This window comes from Zootermopsis nevadensis, unplaced genomic scaffold, assembly GCF_977971745.1.
Source record: "Zootermopsis nevadensis isolate Lab colony 2312 unplaced genomic scaffold, Znev_1.0 Znev_ptg000007l, whole genome shotgun sequence".
Lineage (NCBI taxonomy): Eukaryota > Metazoa > Arthropoda > Insecta > Blattodea > Termopsidae > Zootermopsis > Zootermopsis nevadensis.
The window spans coordinates 7083035-7097920 of NW_028259139.1; the positions used below are offsets into that span (position 1 = coordinate 7083035).

Consider the following 14886-nt stretch of genomic DNA (forward strand, 5'->3'; position numbering starts at 1 on the left):
ATCACAAGAATTCAGTGAATCAGCTGATTACATTGTCACAATGACAATAATTCGCGTTCAGTCATTTAATCACCAGGTTCTCAGAACATAGCTTGACTTCTTTCTTCGATAGATCGCTCATTGCAGCAGAAAAATCTCGTGAAATAGATAAGATAATCTAGCGAAACGTTAGAGAGACGGTGTTTCTCTACAATACGTAGTACTGACTTTCAAAAAATCTGTTCTACACTTCACGCTAAATATAGCGTAAAGCGTTTAAAAATTAGTAGGGATTTTAAAATAAGTTTTGGGATGAACTTGGGACGAACACAGTCCTTTTTGTGTTCAGTCTTACCACATAATAAAAGATAATTTTGCTGTGTGTGACTGACAACACAGAGTCTGCCGGTAGGTGCCTCTGCCAACAATAGTAGTAATACGTAATTCTCCTGGTAGGTGGCGCTGAAATAATGTAATAAAAACGTAATTATAGCGCGAATAAAAATGACAAGAGCAAATGCACGTCAATTACGAATACAACATAAGAAAGGCGACAAACGAAACGCGAGTTTAGGCGATGGTACTAAGAACGAAATCGTGTGGCTTTGTTAAAATTGTGACGAGTAGTAAAATTGAATGGAACGTAGTTGGAGCGGGTACGGGTTTATTTACGTTTGACAGAAATGAAGCTCAGATAGATCGCAGGCGAGTTACTCAACGACAGGAATAAATTATTGGACATGCTAAGGAGAATGAGTCTAATTATTGAATGATTTTAGCTCGCAATAAGGAAAAATGTCAAATTATAAGGGAAAAACTAAATAATCAAATGCTCCGGTAAGATAATAAACCAATACAGAATTGATCATGAAGATGGCAGCTGGGTTTTATAATACCTTAAGCAGAAGTTTAACAGGCGATGACATATGTGCTATACATTCAAATATGTCAATTCTCGGTTAGGTTACAATAAAAAAAACTAACATTCCGATGTAAACCTTGAGTATTCATAACTCCACGCCTAAACGAATTGTAATCAATATAAACTAGGCGGAGAAGAGTGTATGATGTATAAGAAAAATTAGAAACCACATACTAAGAAAGATTTTAGATGTTAAACCACAAAAACCAGTAGGAAGCTGACAAGTCACGTCGTTTGTAGTGGGAGAAGCGTGGCTGGCAGGCAGAACATGAAATAAAGACCACCTAAAGCAAGTTACAGAGAACTAGGATTTCAGAACATAGAGATGAAAAAAATTATGGCGGAATGAGGCCAAAAGCCGAGCAGATGACAGCAAAAATTGAATTTATCTTTGCCATTACGTAGTATAGATCAGTGGTATTCAACCTGGGGTACTCGAAGACATCTTAGGGGGTACGTGAAATTTAATATATATATATATATATATATATATATATTATTTTATGATAAACACTGAATAATCAGTAATGTAATTTATTTAATTTATTTTAGATGTAGATTATATACTATGTATAACTTGAATTAGACACTAAAAACTTTAGGGGTACAAAGTTGAAGAGAAATTATATCTGAGGCCACGCGAACAAAAAAGGTTGAATACCACTGGCTTAGATCAATTAGGTGTTATAAAATTACAGGTGTTCAAAAGGAAATTCAACTTATAGCAGAATGCATTTGCGTCCACATTCCTCTATGACAACTTCATAATTTCGCAATGAATACTTTTCGATTTGAGAGTGTAAACAGTTCTTAAAACTTGGAATCCCTAAAATAGAAACGAAATCTGTGGTTTATAATAAAAAGTGAATCTCCAAGGGTTGCATCTTTTGAACATCTTGTAGAATCGGTTCACGCCACAATACATTTCATGCGGACACACACACACACACAGGTTTCACAGGTTTAGTAAATTTTTTTCTGTTTTTCATTTTCGTTCGCTGGAGAATGGAGTCTAGTACTGTGCAGTAGGAAACGTGTTTTCTCCTTGTTTTGTCGTATCGATTTGTTACACCACATAAAGCAGTCCACAACCAAAACGAACATTACTCGAACAAAACACACAAATTCTTCAACATTTTAATAGCTGAATAAAAGTTCTTGTTTAAAATATGAGATCTACCGAAGACGTGTGGGGGTTACGTTGGATTTTGAAGGTGTGACCGAAGAAATTCGTACCATGTGTTGTGATATTTGCTGGCTGCATCTGTCTAACCACACGTCACAAGGCAGCTCCTACACAGAGCTCGGGTCATTGCCCTCCACTTCAAAACGAAGACTGGTAAAGTTGCATAACTTTACTATTTCAAATGGCGGTAGATATTTTACAACTTTTGCATTTCCTAAAAAAGCTGACCTCGTCTTCTTCCCCCTACCCCCTTAACAGCTCCGTGCTGCATGAAGTAAGAATTTGTTTGCTTTCATTGTTAGTTTTATTCCCTATAATGAAACTTCACTAATCTGATTCACTTTTTCTCGTTTCGACCTTACATTTTTTTCTGTCTTTTGTAACCTAAGACCTGCATCTCGCACTTCGTGCAATCCGAATTCTGCATTTTTTTAATCTTCTACTCCTTCTTTCCTTCCCCCCCAAACACACACACAGCAACATTCATGTACACAGTAAACAATCAATAAATGAACCGTACACACGTTTTATTTTTCTTTCCTAAGAAAATCTCTTATTGTCTTGTTTCTCTTTTGTTTCTTTTGTCCTTGCATTGCTTACGTCATCATGTTTATAAAAAAATAATCGTCAAATTTTACTGAGAACACAAAGGAAAAGGCTAAGTCAAATGGATTTAAAATTTTATATAAATCGTCTGATGTAAGGATAATATGATTAACTTAGTAGGAGACTGAATAAATATGTCGTAGCCTATTTTAAAACAATGGCCCCAGCATTTTTCCTGAAGGACCGAGTAATGTCACCACAAAAAATTCAGTCACCACAACCGGTCCTCGGGAATATTTTCCAAAAATAGTAATTCCCGAAATCAAAGAAGGTGTTACCTCTGCATCGAGATCTTATGTTCAACTGCCGTTGATTATAAAATGATCGACAGCTCAGCCTTCTACTTGCAGGGACATTAAAGCTTAATTAGCACAGAAATATAGCACATATTAAGATTGAAAAAAATATAGTTTTATCGCTTGTTCCGGTCAAATCGTCCTGTTCCTCGGTAAGAAGACTTAACTCAGCAAATAGAATAGTCGATCGTTCACATGCAAAGATTTTCTTCAGATTCAATTACATCAATTCAAGTTCTAAACACTCTCCTTTTTTTAACCATCGTTAGGTAAAATGGCTTCTTTGTGCATACGCGTGAAATAACCACCCAGAAGTTCTGAAATAGTAGCAGTTCAGAATCTTTTGTAAGACAGTCTGAAACCTAAAAACGTAAAGATATAATTTTACTTAGTATTTGGTGTGAAACTTGTAATCCCAAACAAGGGGGAAAAAACATTGACGGACAGACCCTGCTCCACGGAGTTAAATTTCCCAACAAGCTGTGCTTTTACTGTAAGGGGATGTTAGCCCCCCATACCCAATTCCAAAGCTGAGTGCCAGATCTCGAGGACTGCCCACAAATGCTTACAGAACAAACTCACAGCTACGCTCATACGTTGAAGCCATCTCCGCCCTTCGGAACTCGAGAACCCTGTCACGCAGTGTTAACAAGGCTGACACGAAACTACTGTAAATATACCGTTCATAAGATCATGTTGACAGGAATAAGTTGTAGGGAAGAATGACACTAGGTCTGACTGGTATAAATTTAAAAAAAAAAACATTGCATATCCTGTGTCTGATATGGACAAAATTGGATTTGAATTGAAAGGAAACAAAATTTTAAAGAATTCATCATGAAAATAGTCGAAATTTTTGTTGAATAACATCACTAATCCCCCCCCCCCCCAAAAAAAAAAACACTCGCACACACACGTGGACTTCACTACAAAACTGCTTATGGAAAATGTAATGCTGGGCACTACATTTTGAGATGTTTCTGTAAACACTGAGTGATGTGATAAGTATGGCGAACCTGCGTCTAGGAAATGCGTACAGCACAAATGGCTGTTTCATGTTCTGCAGAATAATGTCCCCCACGCGGCTTAGATGCAATGCAAGAGACCAAATACGGCCAAACTGAGTACACGGTGCGATCCCCAATTCAGTCGATGGCTTCAGGATGGAATGTACATATTTTCAAGCGAAGTAAAAATGTAAATAGTTCAGAACCATAAATGGAACTGTGAAGAAATCCTCGGAGCAGCTCAGTTCCTCAAGCTGAAGTTTGTGCAAGTAAAAGATTCAGTGCCAAACCCGAAGAAAACGCTCATCTTCCAAACATGAATTGGTTAATGCTGATTAAGGAAATCACTGCTGTTTGCTGTCAGAATCATACAAAAAAAACCCAAAAAATACACTCCCTGGGCAAAACACAGAGCAATTTAATGTCGAACATTCTGTTGTAACTTCTTCTGTTTAAATTGAAAAAAGGTTCATCACACAACTATTCTTGCTGGCGATCTGAGAACAAACTGATCGAAGAATTTGGGGCTTGTTCCGCACGTGCTGCTTCCAGTTTTATTTCACACTATTTCTGTTTCCTTCTCCCCACTTTTTATGTCCTCTTCGTGGGCCTTTATTTTCGTCCGACACGAACTCCTCTAAAACACACTGCGTTACCGAATCAGCTACACCAGAGGTCCTCAATGCGAGGCACGCAAATGTGTTTTGTGAGGCCCGCGTGCCTTTTTGTAACACTGTCACTCTGTATGATTAAAAATAATTGCCTGTTATCACATTTTTTTATTTAACAGAATGAACTGAGAAGACGATCATAAATAATAAATAGGCACGAATTTTAATGGCTACGGTCACGGCCTACTTTAATGTACCGTCACACCGTCCTAGTGGTAGTAATTGCAGAAAATCATTGAAAACTCGATCAGGACAGCCGGTAAGTCGGCCAAGATACCTCTCGAACATAAATCTAGATGGATCGATAAAATTACCTGTTTATAATATCTACATTGATCTGGGCAGAAGGAAACATTACAAGGAGCAAAGTCACGTGGTCCCACTTTTAGTGAACAGCTCAAGAAGAGAAGCGTATTTCAGTTTTGAGCACTTTTCCCAATTACTTATTCGCGATTTTCGTAATTAATTGGTACTACAGACATCACGCAGTACAGACAGAAAAATATCTAACTTTTATTTAATTAAATATCCACAACACCGAAAATTGTTCCAAATAAAATTCGCAGTTCGTAACTAGATCCGTGTTACACCTCAGTTCAAAATCCTTGACACGGCCAACAGCTGTAGAAACTCTATAACGTTCGATTTAATGATATCTCAGGCTCTCACTGAGTTGCGTTCGAAAATAAAACCCTCTGGGATATTATGCAGTGTAGTGTGGTATAAACCGACAGATATTTCGGAGGTGTTTACTGCTTACATTATCAGGGCGATCATCGTGTATGGTGTAGACCAGTGGTATTCAACCTTTTTTGTTCACGTACCCCAAGATATAATTTCTCTTCAACTTTGTACCCCCAAAGCTGTTGATGTATAATTCAAGTTATACATAGTATATAATCTACATCTAAAATAAATTAAATAAATTACTTTATTGATTATTCAGTGTTTATCATAAAATAATATATATTTTTTAAATTTCACGTACCCCCTAAGATGTCTTCGCGTACCCCCGGGTATAGACTACGGATATAGGCTTATTTTGGGCCTGTAAGAGTAAATATAAAATCATCTCACTAACAGACCTACAAAATTTAATAAATGAAATTTAGTTAAGTCATTCTGCGGACGAACACGCAAAGGAACTGAAGTATCCATTTCAACACACTACGTAAATGAAATGAAATCGATGCCAGAGAAATTTTTTGTGCCAGGCAACCAGAACGACAATATTCGCACTTCCATCTCCTGGACCACAATCCGCCACTGACAACGTTCGTGTCACTAAATATGATTTATGTTTTCGAGGGAGGGCTGGTTGGGCGAACACGGGTCTCTCCACCTTGGGCAGTTTCGTTGTCTTCCACAGCCAGGAGAGCTAGATCGTGTTCAAACTCTCACACCTAGATCGACTATCAAAACGCCTTACAAGATTACAATATATCTGAAACACATTCCTTTTTTTCAAGGACTTATTCACGATCAAAGCAGACATTAACTACAATTTGATTTCGGGCAGTACCAGTTGCAGAAAAAAAGAAATTGATTTAACATTCTCAAATCTCTGATTAAACGTCGTATTTTAGGGCACCCTGCAGGAATTAAATAGTGACATCTGAGGTCCTCATGGCGTCGATTATGAATATGGCTGTCTTCTGGGTTGTTTCGCCGTCTCGTCTGGCAGAAGTGAACCAATGTTAGAGGAGTGCTTCCTGACCCATCATTATCATTATCCTCATCATCAACACATTGCCCTGTTGATGGTGGCAGCAAGGACCTTCAAAACGTTGGTATGTACCTACGAGACCACGTGGCGTCACAACCCAGAAGAACAACTTCAGACATCATAACTCTTCACACACGTGTGTTCGAAATAAAGATGAAAGATAAACGCTGAGGCATGTGGCCTAAATGAGGTGAGGAAACTACTCAGATTTTTTACATCGGCATGTTCGACCAGTGGTCCAAATTTTTTCTTGCCTCGAAGGGGAAAAAACAGCCCATTGAATCCAAGTGCCAAAACCTCCGACTGACAAAATTTTTAAAATGAATGACCAATTTTCATTGTCTTTAAAAATACTTATTCTGTTGTATATGTTAGAATATAAATTTTACTAAAACGTGCACAAATTAATAAGGAGTTACATAATATATTTATTTAAATTCCCTCCTGCAACAGCTTATATCTGACATAATTTTAACTGCAAGAATTGCATTTTACGGTAAGGTTTTAAAGTCACTATCAAGATAAAACACTTATTTTCAAAATCATTCGTTGCAAGGAAAATAAAAGAGCTTGTAGTAAGCACTAACACTAAAAAACAATTTCTCTGGCATGGTTGTTAGTGGTCTCAGGCCGGATGTGAGCCATGGGCCTCCAGTTGGACCACGCTGGACCCCAGAGCTAACCTGTAAAGAATCATTTACTCCTCGTACATTCCGATTTTACGACATGTCTGAAACGTGGATAGAAGCGAACCCTATTTCTTCATATTATTTTCGGAGCTTCAACTTCAGAAAAATAAATTACGATGCCTTCACGCTCGCAGCCTCGAGAACATTAAATTTCACCGTCAATTTATGTTCGCTCGTAATACGAAAGATACGATGTCACGCCCATATAAAACCAAAGCAAACTAATATCATCTGAGATCAGCAGGCCTGTGACGTCGTCTTATTCGACATGTAGAGTCTCGACTGACAGGTAAGCGAGTACGATGACGCATGACTTTTTTGCATACTTATGCGTGTGGCATAATTTAAAGCGTATCTATAGATTAGCCAGGACACACCGGCGTTTCTGTGTGTGTGAGACACTTTCTATTGTCTGAGAAATACTTGATGTTTCGACATTCGACTCTACCTACATCTTCAGGTAGAGTGGTTGTTAATTTCGACAAATGTTTTTATTTATTAAAATTTGTAGCGACGATTGGGACCGAATCCAGGACTTTTCTGAAGAAAAAACAGCCTAATTCATTAACGCATATCATTAAGAGATTCCAGACAACAAATATCCAAGAACGTTATAAATGACTGAGCCATTATCACAAATCGATAGAAAATTAGTACACTTTTAAAGAAGAACATCACATTCTGGGATTTTACACCACATAGTCTGGTGAAAGTTCGCCGACATTTCAGAGGTAGTTACTGCCCTATCAAAATTAATTAAATGAACTTATGATGAAGGGATGTCTACAGTCGTCCGCATGTTTAATGTCAGAGTCATTGAACAGATTACGACAAAATATAGTACTGATAAAATAAGATGATGATGGAGGCAGCTATGATCTTAGGAACGTTGGTAAACTGCTACACAGCACAACAGTCATCTTCATAATCTCAGCGGTGAGAACTTCAAAATTCACGGAATTAATTTTGGTTTGTATTCTCCAAATCTTACTATGCATAACGCTAAACGTGAAACAATCAATTTCTCACAAACGGATTATTCTTAAAAACGTGTTTCAAAAAAACATAATTCCAAATCTACAATGTTATTTGAGAAACTGTAAGACGTGTATGGCGAGTATGTGATATATGGTACATGGAAACGGATTTGCGCATTGCGATAAGATTTTGAACAGAACATTCGCATACGAAATAAACATCAAGGACACTGGAGGTATGAAAAATCGCGAAGAACGTATTTGAAAACTGTACTTTATTGGAGCTCCCCTACGCAAATATTTTTCGTGTCATCTCAAACAGATGACGATGGTTTCGACCTGCAAGCTTCATGAGCGTTTCCATACAGACTGTCAGGAATTTTCAGAATTGACGGTTCTGCGTCGTGCCTTAATTCTCATATCCTTCGGACGGATACAGAAATAGCTCTGAAGGTGTCAGGTGTGAGCCGGAGAGGGAGGACAGGGAATGAGAATAAGGTCGTACAAACTCCTAACAAAAACCTCTCGCTGTTTGGTTATAAGGTACACACAAAATCCTGCTCTGCAGACCAGCTTTATTGAACAATGGAGGGTTTAGGACCCTTGCTAGCCTTCTTTCTTATTTTACTTATGCATGGTCGGCTGCTGGCTGTGAAGGTGTGATCCTATCCCCTCCTTCTGCCATAAAGTTCAAAGATTTCCTTTGAAATCACATTTCTTATGTGGTTCTTGTGATGGAATACCATTTAGATGGGCTGCATTGTATACCAGTTGGCCTGGTGGTTACTATGCTCATAGCAGGGGTCCAACATCTCTCAGACACCTCCTCCCTCTCGCCACCTACCCGCGCCAACAAATGTAAGACCTTCTTTTCTTCTTCCTTAGCAGTCGACCCTCATCATAGTCTTGACCCCCGAAACCCTAAGCTTTAACCCACGAAGGAAGGAAGGATTTTTTCCCCTCCCAAGCCCAGTCTTTGTTTTCTTTCTTATTTCAAAGCTGCTTCGCTCTCTTCCCGGGTCGACATAGGAACTGAGCTCAAAGCTTGTAGGAAAGTTTTCCCCGTCTGGTACACGAACAGCAAGTGTCTTGTTTATTTGTTGTTATTTCAGTATGCCATATCAGATATTAAAGTTATACGTAGTTCAGTACGTATGTTTGGATGATTTCCGGTGCATCGGATTCATCTGGCTCAGAATAGGGACGGGCGGCTCTTGTAAACACGGTAATGAACATTCGGGTTTCATAATAGACGGGAAATTCCTTGGCCAGCTGAGCAACTAGTAGCTTTTCAAGACGGGCTGTTCCAAGTAAAGACAATACGTATTCCCGCGTGTTCAAGCAGCTATTAATTCGTATGGTGAGCGTTGTGGTATAATCATATAATCCTATACGTCTGCGGTGGTAGATGAAACTGAGAGCAAATCTTCACGCTGCGGCCCGCTTTACCCTCTTAGAATGATCTCCCAGTACCCACTGCATAGTGCTATGCATAAGCCTCGTAACGAATCTGAAAATTGTGAAAAGAACGTTTTGTACCGGGAACCAAACCCTGGTCTCCAGAACGTACGTAGGCTGTGACCGACGGTATATCTAAATGAGGTTAACCTAATTGGTGCTCCGTGAGAACCTCAGATCTCACATCGTATGTTCTGAATAGTGATTCATCTTTGTTCTAGGCAAGTGATAGGAAATCAGCCCACTTCAAAACAGGTCGCTCACTGCATCTCCCCCATATTTTTCCCAATTCCTAATCACCCATTGTGTTTCATTTGACGCCACACCATCCTTAGAGTTTATACAGCATCCGTAAATAACCTTGTACGACGTTATATTTATAGAAAAATTGCATTGTTCTCTTTGGGAAACTGATCAATAAACCGAGAGACTGCGTATCCATTAAATTCCTAAATCCCAATTCAAAACACGTAACAACAAACTTCTACGTGGTAATTATGTCGGGTAATGTAAATTGTCTGAGATATATTTAACCCTTTGAATCCGAAGCTCGTCTGAATAATATTTAGGAAGAATTCAGTCCGTACCGCAAAGAAAACACAGCACTTCACCATTACAAAGATAAACTTGTTAATGCTGCTTAAAGAAATAATCCCTGTTTAGAGCGAGAATGATACAAAGCGCATAAATACAAAACGAATAGTTCTAATTGACGAAGCAGGTGTGATATACAATTATCATTGGGCTTTAATCCTTTGGAGTCAGATGGTAACTATGTGTACCAGCTGTTTTAATAATCAACAAACTGGACTCTGTACTGATGGGTACCGTATGAATCTCAATAAACAGGAACAGCATTAACAAACTGATGGTTAAATTACAAATACGAGTAAATGAGAATTGCGTAGTTAATTTGATCATTTATTTTTCTTTATTATCACTGGAGAACAAAAAATGTGTCTTCAAGGTAGCGCGATTTGAACTGTAAACAAGTATATTATATAAACTTTTAGGTTAACAAATTGTCATAAATTTCTTACATGTGACAGCGATTTTGGAATTATTGTTTTAAGAATCTGCAGGAAGCGGTCCCCGAAGTTCACTGTGGTGTTCATAAGGACCCGTCAAAGGCGAAGCCCGATGCCCTGTAGAACATTTTGTAACTTTCTAAAAAAAATTACGTAGATGTGATGTTAGCCCTCCACCCAGGCCCCACGCGGGTGTACCACCCCCTGTCGGCTGTCCGCTAGAGCTTAATAGCTATATTGGCAGCTGCACCCTACATCTGGGAGGGCGTCTCCACTATCTGCAAGCTGAGGAGGACGAGACTTGCTGAGCTGACACGGAATCCACTTAGCACGGTATTAAAAGATATCTAGCAACCAGAGACGTTTTAGATAAAAATACAGTGTACAATTTCTGATGTGTAATTCCCTAGCAGTTTGTTGAACCCCAGTCTTTGATGTTCTCCGCAGCTACCCGTGTTCATCACCTGAGCACAACTCTTCCAGACTAGCTCGAGAAAAGTGTGGCCAATTTCTCAACGCCGAGGAGGAGTAGATTCTCATTTCTTTTCGTCTCATCATCTACCACTGCGTCTTCTCACTCTTTTCCTGTGTTCTCTCTTTGCTGGACCAATACACGTTAGCTCCCTCGCGCTACTCCTTACACGAGATTCTGTCCCGAGGCATTGAGAACTGGTTCGGGACCGCGTTCCAAACTGTGGACGTACGTGCGTGCCAAACTACACATACACACAGCGCGTCAGCGTTTCGAGACCTTGCTCTGACCCGTGCAGACGACAATGCAACAGACGAACAGTTGGGATTCGATCCCCACCAAAGGCAGAAATATCTAGCCCGACTCGAGGTCCACCCCCGACGAGTACCGGGAGAACTAAGATGGCTGCTCTAAGGGTTGTTGCGCAGTGTAACAAACTAGATGGCTTAGAGGACCCTTCATTAAGTGTCTGCGCTTATGTGAAATCTAGAATATTTACATTACCAGCCTAATCGTTTTGAATTCGAAGACATCCGGGTTTTTTTATCTTAAAAAAAGATCCGAACCCCATTTCAGATGTTCCAGTCGTTTCATGGCGCCGAATCTGTGTTTCGATTAAATCGCAATTCAATGATAATTCGGTTCAAAACTTAAAATTTGTATCAACAACTAGGTCTATATATTACCGCACTGTTAATGGTTTTACCGCGATTACACCCAGACTTCATATTTACCAGCTTCTAGTACAGAAGGCCTATACTGACTTCCATGAAGACAAAATGGTGGCATGATTAAAACTATCGATAATATTTACATCATAGAACCGGTGATATATTATTTTGCTGGTCATCAACAATTAGAATTTCTTAAAATTTTCAACTGATGTGTGGGACGGAACCAAACTGTTTTCAGTGCCACTTCGTTCACAAGCAGATAAAGTAACGAATAGATTAAGTTCCTACTGCTTGTAATCTTCATTAAATTAAATAAGCTAGAACGGAACTCAATTATGCATATGTTATAATCAGTCAGTTCTTAAACTACCGATTTATCAGAGACAATAAACATAATACTGCCTCATCACTTGCGCAGTAAGTAATCTGGTCACAGAAGTGCTCTGATTGGTGGAAATTTCCATCTTGTGCCTTATCTATAAACCGGTCTGGGGTCTGAGGAAATTGCAATTACCTCAGTCAACGCAAATCGATAAGTATTTCCCGTTAGCACGATTCATTCACAATAGACGCATTGGTTGGAAAGGAACGACATTTGAACTTAACCACACCAAACAGAAAAGAAAGGCAAACCCTTGGGATGAGGATGTAGAGAGAGAGACAGAAAGAGAGGGAGAATGCTGGCCGCTAAGAAAGAGACAGAAGGTTGTGCCTAGCCAGCAAATCTATAGTCTTCTCGGAACAGCCAGCCAGAGTGCGAGTTTCCAAACCAGTGTCTGCTGCTGCTCCTGCAGCTGGGTAGACGTCTATTCTAAACGAATCCTCAAACTGTTTTGTGATACCACAGCGTAGAAGGCAGTGTTATAAGACACGTTGAGTGCAGTCGTTCATGGCAGTACCTGTTGATTGGTGTTACCATTGATTTGTGGGATCAGTTTTTGTGTAAAAGGGAAAACATTTTACACAAAGCGAGATGGAATTAGTGATGGAGGAATGTTTATTTGCGATTATGTAGTTACATCTGTATACTTCTCTCGCATATGCATGATACTCTCCGACGAACATATTACAGATTTATCCGAATCAACGTTATCTTCGCGACGAGGAAGGCATGGCTTTCACACTGTAAATACTGTGCTGCAATACTGTAAGACGGAGTGTCCTGATATGTAGTGAGTTACGACTTGGAGTGAGAAGTGTCAACTGTGATCTTGGTTATTCGAGATAACTGTGCTGATAAACTCGAAGACGAAACGAACTCTGTAGTCGAGCTGAAGAAATATCAGTACCCTTGCTGCAACCTGTGACCGATCTCACGTAAGTTGGTCAGAGATACAAGTAGATTTCGTAATCAATAATATATGTGCATGCTGTGCAAATTGTGAATTCCTTGAGGGTCATTGTTACTTTTTGTGTTGTATTTATTTCGCAACCGAAAGCAGACCATTGTTTCAGATTAGATTAAAAAGGAATACATCAGAGCCGATTGTTCAGGAAAACGTGTCAGCCTATGTTCGTAACAATAGGATTTGAAATATCAGATACACGATCATAATTAGTTTAATTCTTTTTCCGAAGCAGATTTGCAATGTGAGTAGCCTATTTCAGTATACCTGTGTTTTTTCCGCGGGCATGAAGTGTTGTTTATGTCTTACGTAAGAAAACTGGGTGCTTAATAATTACCTCAGTACGTCTGTTGTTCATGCCTTAACCAGTCTATACTTGACAATTACTTGCCTGACTTTCTCAGTAAAAGTTATCGAAATTTGGTCAAAAGTATTCATTAACTTATTTGTGTATGGAGTTTACGTGCTCAGGAATATCCTACTCTGTCGGGGAATATAAGTTACATTTTTGACATCATCCAAGTACAAGACCATTTCATACGAACAGCATATCTGTAATTAATCTGTGAATCAATGGAATAAAACATATAATATTTGGTAACAGATGTGCCTTCCCCCCCATCCGAATCTCAAAGTTTACGCTGTTCCATTATCTGTCTACGCATGTGTAGCGTGTTGCTATGTATCGCCATGCACATTTTCTTAGCATTACGATAAGGACTTAATAGGAATTCAGGTGGGCATATATTAAACAGAATATTATAGGCTTGCTTCAGAACACTGGGTCGTGGTCCAGTTACATACAGTGGCAGCATGCATGCATGGTAACTTAGTAAACACTAATATCCAAAATATATTTTACAGCGTTATAAGGAACACGATGAAAAGGAATAATATCGTAGTATTAGAACCATTCAAGTGACACAATATTATTGAAACAGCCTTCAGGGGGGCTGAAACTCTGCCTCAGTTAAAACATGGTGAAGGCCATAGTGAAGGTTAGGCTTGTAATTATTGTAAATGAAGATCGTACTGAATTTCAAAATTATTCGTTCCTGATGCACACCCCGTTATACGAACTGGTTTTAGAAATGCTGCATCGCTTCCGTGTGTTTGAGATGCATATGAACTTTTATAGTGAATGCGAAATGTGTTATGTAGATTCGAAGTAAAGTAATGTAAATATCTGAGCTGCCTTTCATTTCTGAAATGACGAGTGAGTCAGAAGGAATCTGATATTAGTAGCAGACATCTTAAGTTCTCGTGGCGGTGAAGGGCCCGCTCTGCGTTGTAACGCCGTCAAATGTCCGTAGATGGAAGCGGTATGTTCTTCCGAAATGTTAGTATCTACCAACATGTTTACACGGCGTTACGACCCACAATTCCTACGTTCACATTTTTAGTTTCACTATACGAAAGTCATTTATTCTACTGACTTATTTATATCATCGTAGAGATGATCGTCTTCTCGTCTCGCGCTGTGTAATGTCGTAGAAATTAACTCACATTTCAGAGACGCTATCTCCCTGATGGTGAGGGAACGTCTCTGAAACGTCGCTCAATTTCTGTGAGACTACACCTAGCAAAATATCATAAGGAGGTTGTCTTCGTACTGGCCCCTGTGAGGAGAACCTGGAATATCACATATATCTTCCTGTGCACTGAATCTTTGTTGTACATTCGGTAGATCTCCTTGGATGGGGAGCAGACCATCGCAAGGTCTTCGCTACGCAGGGTCCAGAACAACATCAAAATCTTCACTGCTCACATTAGCACAGACTGGGGTGGGGTAAACCAGCCGATAACTCGGCCAAGATTTGAACCGGATATTGCCGGAACATAAACTTCA

At 39.3% G+C, this 14886-nt stretch overlaps 1 protein-coding gene and 1 long non-coding RNA gene across 6 annotated transcripts in view; one reads left to right on the forward strand and one right to left on the reverse strand.

The window, feature by feature from the left end:
• Positions 1-14886, reverse strand: part of LOC110834742 (uncharacterized) — a 276144-nt gene that overhangs the window by 221775 nt on the left and 39483 nt on the right. The window lies entirely within an intron of this gene.
• The window catches only part of LOC110828196 (repulsive guidance molecule A-like), a 73633-nt gene that overhangs the window by 26175 nt on the left and 32572 nt on the right, over positions 1-14886 (forward strand). The window contains exon 1 of one of the 4 annotated variants that reach the window (XM_022060686.2): positions 12439-13008. The exons of the other annotated variants lie outside the window; for them this stretch is intronic. The gene's annotated coding sequence lies outside the window, so the exon portion shown is untranslated. Of the gene's footprint in view, positions 1-12438; positions 13009-14886 lie in introns of those variants that run through there. 4 annotated transcript variants of the gene reach the window in all.